Raw genomic sequence first — 13905 nt, forward strand, 5'->3', positions numbered from 1 at the left:
TGCTCTGTAACATGTCCTGTCACTGCTGCCACTGTATGCTCTGTGACATGACCTGTCACTCCTGCCACTGTCTGCTCTGTGACATGTCCTGTAACTGCTGCCACTATCTGCTCTGTGACATGTCCTGTCACTGCTGCCACTGTATGCTCTGTGACATGTCCTGTCACTCCTGCCACTGTCTGCTCTGTGACATGTCCTGTAACTGCTGCCACTATCTGCTCTGTGAAATGTCCTGTCACTACTGCTACTGTATGCTCTGTGACATATCCTGTCACGCCTGCCACTGTATGCTCGGTGACATGTCCTGTCACGCCTGCCACTGTATGCTCGGTTACATGTCCTGTCACTGCTGTCACTGTATGCTCAATGACATGTCCTGTCACTGCTGCCACTATCTGCTCTGTGACATGTCCTGTCACTGCTGCCACTGTCTGCTCTGTGACATGTGGGACATGTCCTGTCACTGCTGCCACTGTAAGCTCTGTGACATGTCCTGTCACTGCTGCCACTGTATGTTCTGTGAAATGTCCTGTCACTCCTGCCACTGTATGCTCTGTGACATGTCCTGTCACTGCTGCCACTGTATGCTCTGTGACATGTCCTGTCACTGCTGCCACTGTATGCTCTGTGACATGTCCTGTCACTGCTGCCACCATGTGCTCAATGACATGTCCTGTCACTGCTGCCACTGTATGCTCTGTGACATGTCCTGTCACTGCTGCCACTGTCTGCTCTGTGACATGTCCTGTCACTGCTGCCACTGTCTGCTCTGTGACATGTCCTTTCACTGCTGCCACTGTCTGCTCTGTGACATGTCCTGTCACTGCTGCCACTGTCTGCTCTGTGAAATGTCCTGTCACTGCTGCCACTGTCTGCTCTGTGACATGTCCTGTCACGCTGCCACTGTATGCTCTGTGACATGTCCTGTCACTGCTGCCACTATCTGCTCTGTGACATGTCCTGTCACTGCTGGCATTGTATGCTCTGTGACATGTCCTGTCACTGCTGCCACCATGTGCTAAATGACATGTCCTGTCACTGCTGCCACTGTATGCTCTGTGACATGTCCTGTCACTGCTGCCACTGTATGCTCTGTAATATGTCCTGTCACTGCTGCCACAGTCTGCTCTGTGACATGTCCTGTCACTGCTGCCACTGTCTGCTCTGTGACATGTCCTGTCACTGCTGCCACTGTATGCTCTGTGACATGTCCTGTCACTGCTGCCACCATGTGCTCAATGACATGTCCTGTCACTGCTGCCACTGTATGCTCTGTGACATGCCCTGTCACTGCTGCCACTGTATGCTCTGTGACATGTCCTGTCACTGCTGCTACTGTCTGCTCTGTGACATGTCCTGTCACTGCTGCCACCATGTGCTCAATGACATGTCCTGTCGCTGCTGCCACTATCTGCTCTGTGACATGTCCTGTCACTGCTGCCACTGTCTGCTCTGTGACATGTCCTGTCACTGCTGCCACTGTATGCTCTGTGACATGTCCTGTCACTGCTGCCACTGTATGCTCTGTGGCATGTCCTGTTACTGCTGCCACTGTATGCTCTGTGGCATGTCCTGTCACTGCTGCCACTGTATGCTCTGTGACATGTCCTGTCACTGCTGCCACTGTCTGCTCTGTGACATGTGTGACATGTCCTGTCACTGCTGCCACTGTCTGCTCTGTGACATGTCCTGTCACTGCTGCCACTGTCTGCTCTGTGACATGTGGGACATGTCCTGTCACTGCTGCCACTGTAAGCTCTGTGACATGTCCTGTCACTGCTGCCACTGTATGCTCTGTGGCATGTCCTGTCACTGATGCCACTGTATGCTCTGTGACATGTCCTGTCACAGCTGCCACTATCTGCTATGTGACATGTCCTGTCACTGCTGCCACTGTCTGCTCTGTGACATGTCCTGTCACTACTGCCACTGTATCCTCTGTAACATGTCCTGTCACTGCTGCCACTGTATGCTCTGTGACATGACCTGTCACTCCTGCCACTGTCTGCTCTGTGACATGTCCTGTAACTGCTGCCACTATCTGCTCTGTGACATGTCCTGTCACTGCTGCCACTGTATGCTCTGTGACATGTCCTGTCACTCCTGCCACTGTATGCTCTGTGACATGTCCTGTAACTGCTGCCACTATCTGCTCTGTGAAATGTCCTGTCACTACTGCTACTGTATGCTCTGTGACATATCCTGTCACGCCTGCCACTGTATGCTCGGTGACATGTCCTGTCACGCCTGCCACTGTATGCTCGGTTACATGTCCTGTCACTGCTGTCACTGTATGCTCAATGACATGTCCTGTCACTGCTGCCACTATCTGCTCTGTGACATGTCCTGTCACTGCTGCCACTGTCTGCTCTGTGACATGTGGGACATGTCCTGTCACTGCTGCCACTGTAAGCTCTGTGACATGTCCTGTCACTGCTGCCACTGTATGTTCTGTGAAATGTCCTGTCACTCCTGCCACTGTATGCTCTGTGACATGTCCTGTCACTGCTGCCACTGTATGCTCTGTGACATGTCCTGTCACTGCTGCCACTGTATGCTCTGTGACATGTCCTGTCACTGCTGCCACCATGTGCTCAATGACATGTCCTGTCACTGCTGCCACTGTATGCTCTGTGACATGTCCTGTCACTGCTGCCACTGTCTGCTCTGTGACATGTCCTGTCACTGCTGCCACTGTCTGCTCTGTGACATGTCCTTTCACTGCTGCCACTGTCTGCTCTGTGACATGTCCTGTCACTGCTGCCACTGTCTGCTCTGTGAAATGTCCTGTCACTGCTGCCACTGTCTGCTCTGTGACATGTCCTGTCACGCTGCCACTGTATGCTCTGTGACATGTCCTGTCACTGCTGCCACTATCTGCTCTGTGACATGTCCTGTCACTGCTGGCATTGTATGCTCTGTGACATGTCCTGTCACTGCTGCCACCATGTGCTAAATGACATGTCCTGTCACTGCTGTTACTGTATGCTCTGTGACATGTCCTGTCACTGCTGCCACTGTATGCTCTGTAACATGTCCTGTCACTGCTGCCACTGTCTGCTCTGTGACATGTCCTGTCACTGCTGCCACTGTCTGCTCTGTGACATGTCCTGACACTGCTGCCACTGTATGCTCTGTGACATGTCCTGTCACTGCTGCCACCATGTGCTCAATGACATGTCCTGTCACTGCTGCCACTGTATGCTCTGTGACATGCCCTGTCACTGCTGCCACTGTATGCTCTGTGACATGTCCTGTCACTGCTGCTACTGTCTGCTCTGTGACATGTCCTGTCACTGCTGCCACCATGTGCTCAATGACATGTCCTGTCACTGCTGCCACTATCTGCTCTGTGACATGTCCTGTCACTGCTGCCACTGTCTGCTCTGTGACATGTCCTGTCACTGCTGCCACTGTATGCTCTGTGACATGTCCTGTCACTGCTGCCACTGTATGCTCTGTGGCATGTCCTGTTACTGCTGCCACTGTATGCTCTGTGGCATGTCCTGTCACTGCTGCCACTGTATGCTCTGTGACATGTCCTGACACTGCTGCCACTGTCTGCTCTGTGACATGTGTGACATGTCCTGTCACTGCTGCCACTGTCTGCTCTGTGACATGTCCTGTCACTGCTGCCACTGTCTGCTCTGTGACATGTGGGACATGTCCTGTCACTGCTGCCACTGTAAGCTCTGTGACATGTCCTGTCACTGCTGCCACTGTATGCTCTGTGGCATGTCCTGTCACTGATGTCACTGTATGCTCTGTGACATGTCCTGTCACTGCTGCCACTATCTGCTATGTGACATGTCCTGTCACTGCTGCCACTGTCTGCTCTGTGACATGTCCTGTCACTACTGCCACTGTATGCTCTGTAACATGTCCTGTCACTGCTGCCACTGTATGCTCTGTGACATGACCTGTCACTCCTGCCACTGTCTGCTCTGTGACATGTCCTGTAACTGCTGCCACTATCTGCTCTGTGACATGTCCTGTCACTGCTGCCACTGTATGCTCTGTGACATGTCCTGTCACTCCTGCCACTGTCTGCTCTGTGACATGTCCTGTAACTGCTGCCACTATCTGCTCTGTGACATGTCCTGTCACTACTGCCACTGTATGCTCTGTGACATATCCTGTCACGCCTGCCACTGTATGCTCGGTGACATGTCCTGTCACGCCTGCCACTGTATGCTCGGTGACATGTCCTGTCACTGCTGTCACTGTATGCTCAGTGACATGTCCTGTCACTGCTGCCACTATCTGCTCTGTGACATGTCCTGTCACTGCTGCCACTGTCTGCTCTGTGACATGTGGGACATGTCCTGTCACTGCTGCCACTGTAAGCTCTGTGACATGTCCTGTCACTGCTGCCACTGTATGTTCTGTGAAATGTCCTGTCACTCCTGCCACTGTCTGCTCTGTGACATGTCCTGTCACTGCTGCCACTGTATGCTCTGTGACATGTACCGTCACTGCTGCCACTGTATGCTCGGTGACATGTCCTGTCACTGCTGCCACTGTCTGCTCTGTGACATGTCCTGTAACTGCTGCCACTATCTGCTCTGTGACATGTCCTGTCACTGCTGCCACTGTATGCTCGGTGACATGTCCTGTCACTGCTGCCACTATCTGCTCTGTGACATGTCCTGTCACTGCTGCCACTGTATGCTGTGTGACATGTCCTGTCACTGCTGCCACTATCTGCTCTGTGATATGTCCTGTCACTGCTGCCACTGTCTGCTCTGTGGCATGTCCTGTCACTGCTGCCACTATCTGCTCTGTGACATGTCCTGTCACTGCTGCCACTGTCTGCTCTGTGACATGTCCTGTAACTGCTGCCACTATCTGCTCTGTGACATGTCCTGTCACGCCTGCCACTGTATGCTCGGTGACATGTCCTGTCACGCCTGCCACTGTATGCTCGGTGACATGTCCTGTCACTGCTGTCACTGTATGCTCTGTGACATGTCTTGTCACTGCTGCCACTGTCTGCTTGGTGACATGTCCTGTCACTGCTGCCACTATCTTCTCTGTAAAATGTCCTGTCACTGCTGCCACTGTATGCTCTGTGACATGTCCTGTCACTGCTGCCACTATCTGCTCTGTAAAATGTCCTGTCACTGCTGCCACTGTATGCTCGGTGACATGTCCTGTCACTGCTGCCACTATCTGCTCTGTAAAATGTCCTGTCACTGCTGCCACTGTATGCTCGGTGACATGTCCTGTCACTGCTGCCACTATCTGCTCTGTGAAATGTCCTGTCACTGCTGCCACTGTATGCTGGGTGACATGTCCTGTCACTGCTGCCACTATCTGCTCTGTGAAATGTCCTGTCACTGCTGCCACTGTATGCTCGGTGACATGTCCTGTCACGCCTGCCACTGTATGCTCGATGACATGTCCTGTCACTGCTGCCACTGTATGCTCGATGACATGTCCTGTCACTGCTGCTTAGCTCTTTTTGCTAAAAAATGTTTCCTCTTGTACCCACTCCCAAGGTGCACATACCCTGTAAATTTGGGGTATGTAGCATGTAAGGAAGCTTTACAAAGCACGAAAGTTCGGGTCCCCATTGACTTCCATTATGTTCGGAGTTCGGCTCGAACACCCGAACATCGCGGCCATGTTCGGCCCGAACCCGAACATCTAGATGTTCGCCCAACACTAGTCCTGTCACTGCTGCCACTATCTGCTCTGTGACATGTCCTGTCACTGCTGCCACTATCTGCTCTGTGACATGTCCTGTCACTGCTGCCACTATCTGCTCTGTAACATGTCCTGTCACTGCTGCCACTGTATGCTCTGTGGCATGTCCTGTGTCACTGCTGCCACTGTATGCTCTGTGACATGTCCTGTCACTGCTGCCACTGTCTGCTCTGTGGCATGTCCTGTCACTGCTGCCACTGTCTGCTCTGTGACATGTCCTGTCACTGCTGCCACTATCTGCTCTGTGACATGTCCTGTCACTGCTGCCACTGTCTGCTCTGTGACATGTCCTGTCACTACTGCCACTGTATGCTCTGTGACATGTCCTGTCACTGCTGCCACTGTCTGCTCTGTGGCATGTCCTGTCACTGCTGCCACTGTCTGCTCTGTGACATGTCCTGTCACTACTGCCACTGTATGCTCTGTGACATGTCCTGTCACTGCTGCCACTATCTGCTCTGTGACATGTCCTGTCACTGCTGCCACTGTCTGCTCTGTGGCATGTCCTGCCACTGTCTGCTCTGTGACATGTCCTGTCACTGCTGCCACTGTCTGCTCTGTGGCATGTCCTGTCACTGCTGCCACTGTCTGCTCTGTGACATGTCCTGTCACTACTGCCACTGTATGCTCTGTGACATGTCCTGTCACTGCTGCCACTATCTGCTCTGTGACATGTCCTGTCACTGCTGCCACTGTCTGCTCTGTGGCATGTCCTGCCACTGTCTGCTCTGTGGCATGTCCTGTCACTGCTGCCACTATCTGCTCTGTGGCATGTCCTGTCACTGTTGCCACTGTATGCTCTGTGACATGTCCTGTCACTGCTGCCACTGTATGCTCTGTGACATGTCCTGTCACTGCTGCCACTGTATGCTCTGTGACATGTCCTGTCACTGCTGCCACCATGTGCTCAATGACATGTCCTGTCACTGCTGCCACTGTATGCTCTGTGACATGTCCTGTCACTGCTGCCACTGTCTGCTCTGTGACATGTCCTGTCACTGCTGCCACTGTATGCTCTGTGACATGTCCTTTCACTGCTGCCACTGTATGCTCTGTGACATGTCCTGTCACTGCTGCCACCATGTGCTCAATGACATGTCCTGTCACTGCTGCCACTGTATGCTCTGTGACATGTCCTGTCACTGCTGCCACTGTCTGCTCTGTGACATGTCCTGTCACTGCTGCCACTGTCTGCTCTGTGACATGTCCTTTCACTGCTGCCACTGTCTGCTCTGTGACATGTCCTGTCACTGCTGCCACTGTCTGCTCTGTGAAATGTCCTGTCACTGCTGCCACTGTCTGCTCTGTGACATGTCCTGTCACGCTGCCACTGTATGCTCTGTGACATGTCCTGTCACTGCTGCCACTATCTGCTCTGTGACATGTCCTGTCACTGCTGGCATTGTATGCTCTGTGACATGTCCTGTCACTGCTGCCACCATGTGCTAAATGACATGTCCTGTCACTGCTGCCACTGTATGCTCTGTGACATGTCCTGTCACTGCTGCCACTGTATGCTCTGTAATATGTCCTGTCACTGCTGCCACAGTCTGCTCTGTGACATGTCCTGTCACTGCTGCCACTGTCTGCTCTGTGACATGTCCTGTCACTGCTGCCACTGTATGCTCTGTGACATGTCCTGTCACTGCTGCCACCATGTGCTCAATGACATGTCCTGTCACTGCTGCCACTGTATGCTCTGTGACATGCCCTGTCACTGCTGCCACTGTATGCTCTGTGACATGTCCTGTCACTGCTGCTACTGTCTGCTCTGTGACATGTCCTGTCACTGCTGCCACCATGTGCTCAATGACATGTCCTGTCGCTGCTGCCACTATCTGCTCTGTGACATGTCCTGTCACTGCTGCCACTGTCTGCTCTGTGACATGTCCTGTCACTGCTGCCACTGTATGCTCTGTGACATGTCCTGTCACTGCTGCCACTGTATGCTCTGTGGCATGTCCTGTTACTGCTGCCACTGTATGCTCTGTGGCATGTCCTGTCACTGCTGCCACTGTATGCTCTGTGACATGTCCTGTCACTGCTGCCACTGTCTGCTCTGTGACATGTGTGACATGTCCTGTCACTGCTGCCACTGTCTGCTCTGTGACATGTCCTGTCACTGCTGCCACTGTCTGCTCTGTGACATGTGGGACATGTCCTGTCACTGCTGCCACTGTAAGCTCTGTGACATGTCCTGTCACTGCTGCCACTGTATGCTCTGTGGCATGTCCTGTCACTGATGTCACTGTATGCTCTGTGACATGTCCTGTCACTGCTGCCACTATCTGCTATGTGACATGTCCTGTCACTGCTGCCACTGTCTGCTCTGTGACATGTCCTGTCACTACTGCCACTGTATGCTCTGTAACATGTCCTGTCACTGCTGCCACTGTATGCTCTGTGACATGACCTGTCACTCCTGCCACTGTCTGCTCTGTGACATGTCCTGTAACTGCTGCCACTATCTGCTCTGTGACATGTCCTGTCACTGCTGCCACTGTATGCTCTGTGACATGTCCTGTCACTCCTGCCACTGTCTGCTCTGTGACATGTCCTGTAACTGCTGCCACTATCTGCTCTGTGACATGTCCTGTCACTACTGCCACTGTATGCTCTGTGACATATCCTGTCACGCCTGCCACTGTATGCTCGGTGACATGTCCTGTCACGCCTGCCACTGTATGCTCTGTGACATGTCCTGTCACTGCTGCCACTGTCTGCTCTGTGACATGTCCTGTCACTGCTGCCACTGTATGCTCTGTGACATGTCCTTTCACTGCTGCCACTGTATGCTCTGTGACATGTCCTGTCACTGCTGCCACCATGTGCTCAATGACATGTCCTGTCACTGCTGCCACTGTATGCTCTGTGACATGTCCTGTCACTGCTGCCACTGTCTGCTCTGTGACATGTCCTGTCACTGCTGCCACTGTCTGCTCTGTGACATGTCCTTTCACTGCTGCCACTGTCTGCTCTGTGACATGTCCTGTAACTGCTGCCACTATCTGCTCTGTGACATGTCCTGTCACTACTGCCACTGTATGCTCTGTGACATATCCTGTCACGCCTGCCACTGTCTGCTCTGTGACATGTCCTGTCACTGCTGCCACTGTCTGCTCTGTGAAATGTCCTGTCACTGCTGCCACTGTCTGCTCTGTGACATGTCCTGTCACGCTGCCACTGTATGCTCTGTGACATGTCCTGTCACTGCTGCCACTGCTGTGGGACTGTCCAGCCTGAGGAAAGGCGGAAGTCTGAAACAGCGGGCTGTCGCTGGTTAATGGCCCCACAACTTTTCACCATTTTTATGGAATCTTTTAAAATCTTTGAATAAAGAGCTATGTTTTAAGCAAAAAGAGCAAATACTATTTTGGAGGTGCTGACCACTACTGCTGGGATCTGGATTGCTGTCCAAGAGGTACTGACGGACGGAAGGTCAGAGCACTCCTACTTTTCCTTCTTCCACAATTTATTGGAAGCCGTGGGTGCTGATCACATTACGTTAAAGTGCAACTGTATGCTCTATGACATGCCCTGTCACTGCTGCCACTGTATGCTCTGTGACATGTCCTGTCACTGCTGCTACTGTCTGCTCTGTGACATGTCCTGTCACTGCTGCCACCATGTGCTCAATGACATGTCCTGTCACTGCTGCCACTATCTGCTCTGTGACATGTCCTGTCACTGCTGCCACTGTCTGCTCTGTGACATGTCCTGTCACTGCTGCCACTGTATGCTCTGTGACATGTCCTGTCACTGCTGCCACTGTATGCTCTGTGGCATGTCCTGTTACTGCTGCCACTGTATGCTCTGTGGCATGTCCTGTCACTGCTGCCACTGTATGCTCTGTGACATGTCCTGTCACTGCTGCCACTGTCTGCTCTGTGACATGTGTGACATGTCCTGTCACTGCTGCCACTGTCTGCTCTGTGACATTTCCTGTCACTGCTGCCAATGTCTGCTCTGTGACATGTGGGACATGTCCTGTCACTGCTGCCACTGTAAGCTCTGTGACATGTCCTGTCACTGCTGCCACTGTATGCTCTGTGGCATGTCCTGTCACTGATGCCACTGTATGCTCTGTGACATGTCCTGTCACTGCTGCCACTATCCGCTATGTGACATGTCCTGTCACTGCTGCCACTGTCTGCTCTGTGACATGTCCTGTCACTACTGCCACTGTATGCTCTGTAACATGTCCTGTCACTGCTGCCACTGTATGCTCTGTGACATGACCTGTCACTCCTGCCACTGTCTGCTCTGTGACATGTCCTGTAACTGCTGCCACTATCTGCTCTGTGACATGTCCTGTCACTGCTGCCACTGTATGCTCTGTGACATGTCCTGTCACTCCTGCCACTGTCTGCTCTGTGACATGTCCTGTAACTGCTGCCACTATCTGCTCTGTGAAATGTCCTGTCACTACTGCCACTGTATGCTCTGTGACATATCCTGTCACGCCTGCCACTGTATGCTCGGTGACATGTCCTGTCACGCCTGCCACTGTATGCTCGGTGACATGTCCTGTCACTGCTGCCACTGTCTGCTCTGTGACATGTGGGACATGTCCTGTCACTGCTGCCACTGTAAGCTCTGTGACATGTCCTGTCACTGCTGCCACTGTATGTTCTGTGAAATGTCCTGTCACTCCTGCCACTGTATGCTCTGTGGCATGTCCTGTCACTGCTGCCACTGTATGCTCTGTTACATGTCCTGTCACTGCTGCCACTGTATGCTCTGTGACATGTCCTGTCACTGCTGCCACTGTATGCTCTGTGACATGTCCTGTCACTGCTGCCACTGTATGCTCTGTGACATGTCCTGTCACTGCTGCCACCATGTGCTCAATGACATGTCCTGTCACTGCTGCCACTGTATGCTCTGTGACATGTCCTGTCACTGCTGCCACTGTCTGCTCTGTGAAATGTCCTGTCACTGCTGCCACTGTCTGCTCTGTGACATGTCCTGTCACGCTGCCACTGTATGCTCTGTGACATGTCCTGTCACTGCTGCCACTATCTGCTCTGTGACATGTCCTGTCACTGCTGGCATTGTATGCTCTGTGACATGTCCTGTCACTGCTGCCACCATGTGCTAAATGACATGTCCTGTCACTGCTGCCACTGTATGCTCTGTGACATGTCCTGTCACTGCTGCCACTGTATGCTCTGTAACATGTCCTGTCACTGCTGCCACTGTCTGCTCTGTGACATGTCCTGTCACTGCTGCCACTATCTGCTCTGTGACATGTCCTGACACTGCTGCCACTGTATGCTCTGTGACATGTCCTGTCACTGCTGCCACCATGTGCTCAATGACATGTCCTGTCACTGCTGCCACTGTATGCTCTGTGACATGCCCTGTCACTGCTGCCACTGTATGCTCTGTGACATGTCCTGTCACTGCTGCTACTGTCTGCTCTGTGACATGTCCTGTCACTGCTGCCACCATGTGCTCAATGACATGTCCTGTCACTGCTGCCACTATCTGCTCTGTGACATGTCCTGTCACTGCTGCCACTGTCTGCTCTGTGACATGTCCTGTCACTGCTGCCACTGTATGCTCTGTGACATGTCCTGTCACTGCTGCCACTGTATGCTCTGTGGCATGTCCTGTTACTGCTGCCACTGTATGCTCTGTGGCATGTCCTGTCACTGCTGCCACTGTATGCTCTGTGACATGTCCTGTCACTGCTGCCACTGTCTGCTCTGTGACATGTGTGACATGTCCTGTCACTGCTGCCACTGTCTGCTCTGTGACATGTCCTGTCACTGCTGCCACTGTCTGCTCTGTGACATGTGGGACATGTCCTGTCACTGCTGCCACTGTAAGCTCTGTGACATGTCCTGTCACGCTGCCACTGTATGCTCTGTGACATGTCCTGTCACTGCTGCCACTATCTGCTCTGTGACATGTCCTGTCACTGCTGGCATTGTATGCTCTGTGACATGTCCTGTCACTGCTGCCACCATGTGCTAAATGACATGTCCTGTCACTGCTGCCACTGTATGCTCTGTGACATGTCCTGTCACTGCTGCCACTGTATGCTCTGTAACATGTCCTGTCACTGCTGCCACTGTATGCTCTGTAACATGTCCTGTCACTGCTGCCACAGTCTGCTCTGTGACATGTCCTGTCACTGCTGCCACTGTCTGCTCTGTGACATGTCCTGTCACTGCTGCCACCATGTGCTCAATGACATGTCCTGTCACTGCTGCCACTGTATGCTCTGTGACATGCCCTGTCACTGCTGCCACTGTATGCTCTGTGACATGTCCTGTCACTGCTGCTACTGTCTGCTCTGTGACATGTCCTGTCACTGCTGCCACCATGTGCTCAATGACATGTCCTGTCACTGCTGCCACTATCTGCTCTGTGACATGTCCTGTCACTGCTGCCACTGTCTGCTCTGTGACATGTCCTGTCACTGCTGCCACTGTATGCTCTGTGACATGTCCTGTCACTGCTGCCACTGTATGCTCTGTGGCATGTCCTGTTACTGCTGCCACTGTATGCTCTGTGGCATGTCCTGTCACTGCTGCCACTGTATGCTCTGTGACATGTCCTGTCACTGCTGCCACTGTCTGCTCTGTGACATGTGTGACATGTCCTGTCACTGCTGCCACTGTCTGCTCTGTGACATGTCCTGTCACTGCTGCCACTGTCTGCTCTGTGACATGTGGGACATGTCCTGTCACTGCTGCCACTGTAAGCTCTGTGACATGTCCTGTCACTGCTGCCACTGTATGCTCTGTGGCATGTCCTGTCACTGATGCCACTGTATGCTCTGTGACATGTCCTGTCACTGCTGCCACTATCTGCTATGTGACATGTCCTGTCACTGCTGCCACTGTCTGCTCTGTGACATGTCCTGTCACTACTGCCACTGTATGCTCTGTAACATGTCCTGTCACTGCTGCCACTGTATTCTCTGTGACATGACCTGTCACTCCTGCCACTGTCTGCTCTGTGACATGTCCTGTAACTGCTGCCACTATCTGCTCTGTGACATGTCCTGTCACTGCTGCCACTGTATGCTCTGTGACATGTCCTGTCACTCCTGCCACTGTCTGCTCTGTGACATGTCCTGTAACTGCTGCCACTATCTGCTCTGTGAAATGTCCAGTCACTACTGCCACTGTATGCTCTGTGACATATCCTGTCACGCCTGCCACTGTATGCTCGGTGACATGTCCTGTCACGCCTGCCACTGTATGCTCGGTGACATGTCCTGTCACTGCTGCCACTGTCTGCTCTGTGACATGTGGGACATGTCCTGTCACTGCTGCCACTGTAAGCTCTGTGACATGTCCTGTCACTGCTGCCACTGTATGTTCTGTGAAATGTCCTGTCACTCCTGCCACTGTATGCTCTGTGACATGTCCTGTCACTGCTGCCACTGTCTGCTCTGTGACATGTCCTGTCACTGCTGCCACTGTCTGCTCTGTGACATGTCCTTTCACTGCTGCCACTGTCTGCTCTGTGACATGTCCTGTCACTGCTGCCACTATCTGCTCTGTGACATGTCCTGTCACTGCTGCCACTGTCTGCTCTGTGACATGTCCTGTCACGCTGCCACTGTATGCTCTGTGTCATGTCCTGTCACTGCTGCCACTATCTGCTCTGTGACATGTCCTGTCACTGCTGGCATTGTATGTTCTGTGACATGTCCTGTCACTGCTGCCACCATGTGCTAAATGACATGTCCTGTCACTGCTGCCACTGTATGCTCTGTGACATGTCCTGTCACTGCTGCCACTGTATGCTCTGTAACATGTCCTGTCACTGCTGCCACAGTTTGCTCTGTGACATGTCCTGTCACCGCTGCCACTGTCTGCTCTGTGACATGTCCTGTCACTGCTGCCACTGTATGCTCTGTGACATGTCCTGTCACTGCTGCCACCATGTGCTCAATGACATGTCCTGTCACTGCTGCCATTGTATGCTCTGTGACATGCCCTGTCACTGCTGCCACTGTATGCTCTGTGACATGTCCTGTCACTGCTGCTACTGTCTGCTCTGTGACATGTCCTGTCACTGCTGCCACCATGTGCTCAATGACATGTCCTGTCACTGCTGCCACTATCTGCTCTGTGACATGTCCTGTCACTGCTGCCACTGTCTGCTCTGTGACATGTCCTGTCACTGCTGCCACTGTATGCTCTGTGACATGTCCTGTCACTGCTGCCACTG

This window comes from Hyperolius riggenbachi, chromosome 5 (genome assembly GCF_040937935.1).
Source record: "Hyperolius riggenbachi isolate aHypRig1 chromosome 5, aHypRig1.pri, whole genome shotgun sequence".
Lineage (NCBI taxonomy): Eukaryota > Metazoa > Chordata > Amphibia > Anura > Hyperoliidae > Hyperolius > Hyperolius riggenbachi.